The sequence below is a fragment of the Mandrillus leucophaeus genome, unplaced genomic scaffold, assembly GCF_000951045.1.
Source record: "Mandrillus leucophaeus isolate KB7577 unplaced genomic scaffold, Mleu.le_1.0 Scaffold656, whole genome shotgun sequence".
Taxonomy (NCBI): Eukaryota; Metazoa; Chordata; class Mammalia; order Primates; family Cercopithecidae; genus Mandrillus; species Mandrillus leucophaeus.
Genome location: NW_012107097.1, coordinates 929,589 through 933,728, shown reverse-complemented (window position 1 = coordinate 933,728; position 4,140 = coordinate 929,589).

The window sequence follows — 4,140 nt, the reverse complement described above, 5'->3', positions numbered from 1 at the left end:
AGTGTCCACTAACAGATAATTGGATAAAGAAAATGTGGTACATACATACCGTGGAATACTACTCAGCCATAAAAAATAATGAAATTTTGTTAATTGCAGCAACATGGATGGAACTTGATCCCATTATCCTAAGTGAAACAACTTAGAAACAAAGTTAAATACCACATGTTCTCACTTCTAAGTTCACTATTTGGGTGATGGGTTCACTAAAAGCCCAGATTCCACCTCTACACAATATATGCATGTAAGAAATCTGTACCTGTACCCCTTAAACCTATAAAAATAAATTTTTTTTAAGAGAGGAAAACAAAAAATAAAATTGAATGCCTGACCCAAGAAAGCCTTGTAACATTCTGGACTGCTATTTCCTTTTTGGGGTGGGAAAACTCAGACTCAATAACCAACCAGGTGGCCAGGGCCCAAAACCCTCAACAAGCAAAGGAAATTGTACATTCAGGAATGCAGGTGGCCTGGCCTGAATAACATCTCTTTGATGTAAAGGTAGCAGCCATCCCCCTCCTCTACCACCCGAAGTGAACCTACTGGCTCAATGGATCCCTTAATTTACAGAGCTTTCTGTAATTGCACGGGCCTGAGTCACTGAGAATGTAAATTAGTACAACCTTTGTGGAAATCAGTATGGAGATTTTCCAAGCTGAAGCCCAGTGGTATCCATCCCAGCTATGCAAAACTCAACGTATACGTGGTTTCTCTGCTCAGTGGGCAAAACTCAAGGGTCTGTTCATAACTCTGGCCAATACTTTTCTTAAAGATCCTTGCTGAATTTTTACTTAACATTGGCTGTTGACAATATCCAAGCAACCTTGTCTGCTACTTGGAAGACTAGAGACTAGCAGATTAAAGATACCCTTTTGTGAGGATGCAAAACAAATTAGACCATTTGCTTCACTCATGTAAATGCTCGTGGTAAGGGCTCATTCCCTGGTGAGACCAACTGGAGTCCAGTTGCTGATAAAATTGTCACCATTGTCACCTAAATCATTGCACTGGACATGACAATGTATCCACCATTATGGACTAAACACAAAGCGAAGAACTATATTTCTGATGTAGAAGCTACCATTGCGTGCCAGACTTCTTAACTCCTGCCAAAAAATGTCCCAACCTATTTGTCTCACAGCAGAGGAAGCCACTTTACATGGGGCATTGGCCCTGCCTACCTGTGACAGGTTAGTTGCATCAGACCTTGGCCTCACTCTCAGGGCTATCTCTTGGATTCCTCCACTGTTCACTGTTAGATAGAAACTAAATAAAGACTCAAAGGAGCATGCCAATTCATAAGTATAGAATTAGCTGATTTTATTATTGAGCAAAGCAAATACCCCAAATGCCTGCCAGTAGCCAGCAATTGGCTAAAGCCAATTTTCAGCTCTGTTTATCTGATTAAAGTCACCAGCTGTTATGCAACCATAAACAACAGATATTCAGTTTGCATCAGTAGTTACATTGATTTTACACTGACATCCCGTTTTTCATGATTCTTTATCAGGCTACTCTGACTCTTCATAATTCTTTATAAGTGCTTCCTATAGTTGCCCTTGACAGTGTATCTTGCACATATGATTGATCACATCTTTCAACATTCACCAGTAAGGTTAGAATAAATTCAGTTTCCTGATTATCAATCCTCCTTTGATACTCCTTTATACTGCCAGATTTTCTGTACAGTTTGCATTGCAGTGTTAATTTCTCTTTGAGCTGTTTTTCATTTTCTGTATATCCAGCATGTTCAAAACAGTTTACATAATGGAAAATTAATTAATGTTATAATATAATGAATTTTTAAAATGTTAAGCATATTAGCTTTAGGTGACTAGTACTGGAAAATATCATAGCAGTTTGCAGAGTCAAAGCAGAGTATTGATTAGCTAGCCATACATAAGAATTCATCATACAAAAAATTTATTCTTAATCAACATACGTAACAACATTACAAATTGATTAGTTTTGGTAGGTTATTTTTCTGAGAGCCTTATGATTTAAAAGCTATTCTTCAGTTTTATTTTACTTTTTCCAGTCGATAGCTAAAAGAAAACCTGCTTCTCTACTTGCAACACTTCTGACACCAAATTTGTGAGTTTGCTATATCAAGCAATTCCCCAGTTTTCTGCAGACATCAACTAGATGTCCTACAATTTAATTCAATTCTGACACTACCCAGATTTAATGCAGACACCACAGGTTAAGGGTTCAGTCCCACAAGACTGCCCCCAAATTCAGACCGCAGTTACAAGTACTGGGTGCCCAGGGAACCCACATTTCTGTCCAACTTGGCTACAAATCAAGAATTCTCACAACTCCTTCATGTTTACTACTCTGCAAACATTCTCTTAGAACTCATGGAAACACTATACTTACATTTACAGGTTTATTATAAAGAAACAGATGAACAGCATGTATATGTTGAAGTACATATGGTGAGGTCCAGAAGGGTCTTGAGCACAGAATTTTGTGACTCATGAAGTTAGGGCACGTCACTCTTCCAGTATGTGGATGCATTTGCCAACCTGAAAGCTCTGAGCCCCATAGTTTAGGAATGTTTATGGATGCTTCATGATACAGGGACAATCAATTTTTAACTCAATCTCCAGTACCCTTCCCATCTCTGGAGGAAGTTCCAAGCTTCTAATCATGGCTTTGTCTTTCTGGTGAGCAGCCCGCATCCAGGAGTCCACCAAGAGTCACCTCACTAGAACAAAAGATTTGCCTGTCACCAAGAAAATTCCAAAAGACTAGGAGCTCTGTGTCAGGAACCAAAGCAGACACCAAACATTTATTCTTACATCACAAAACCTAACATATAATCATCATTAGTGACTTGTTAGTCAAAAGCCTTGATTTGGATATTTTCTTGCATGGCCCAATATACTTCTTGAGTTTATCTACCAATTCTGTAAGTGATATTCCCACAGGTTAAACCAAGGTTGATAGAAAGAATCCTGCCTTCTCAAGCAATGTTTCTAATATAAGACACACATTTGCCACCAAGCAATTATCAGTAATTAAAGTTCTATTATGCGGTACTCGTTGGAAGTTACATATAGAACTATTGAACTGCAAGAAACAGGGTACGGCTTATTTTAAACCTTGGGTACAAATCCATCCAATCAGGTGCCATCTCCAACACTTGGGGTTACATTTTGACATCAGATTTTGGTGAGGACAAGTATCCAAACTATATCAGAGACTAACAAATTAAAACATAGGAGAAGATACAACTAACCAATATCAGTACGAAACAGGGAATATAACAATAGACCTTGCAGACATCAAAACAATAATAAAAGCAAAAACAATTCTATACACATAAATCTGATAATTTAGACTAAATGGAACAATTCCTTGAAAACCACAACTATCACAAGTCATCCAATATGAAATAGATAATTTGAATAGCCCTACAATTACTAAGGAAATGGACTTTTTAATTAAATATGTCCTGTAAAAGTAAAACACAAAAGCCATAAAACCTTTTTTTTAATAGGAAAAAAACTTCAGGATCTAGAGCTAGTCAAAGAGTTCTTAGACTTGAAATCAAAAACATAATTTATAGAAGAAAACACCGATTAACTGGGCCTCCTCAAAACTAAAAACCTTTCTCTGTGAATACCCTTTGAAGAGGTTGAAAAGACAAGATACAAGGGAAGAAAACATTGCAAACCTTTGTGTATCTAACAAAGGACTTGCATCTAGAATATATAAAGAACTCTCAAGACTCAACAGTGAAAGAACAAATAAGCCAATTATAAAATGGACAAGAGACATGAAGAGGCATTTCACTGAAGAAGATATACAGATGTGAAAGAAGTAGAGTCATACATAGCTTAACAACAAGGGTATGTTCTAAGAAGTATGTCAATAGATGATTTTGTCCTTGCGCAAACATCATAGAGTGTACCTACACCTAGATGGTACGGCCTACTACACACCTAGGCTATACGGTAGTGCCTACTGCTCCTAGGCTCAAAACTGTACTGCACACTATTGAACCAAATGCTGTAGACAATTGCACAATGCTAAGTGTCTGTGTATCTAAACATAGAAAAGGTACAGGAAAAAATATGCTATAAAAGATAAATGGTACACCTGTTTAGGACACTTGCCACAAATGCCAGCTTG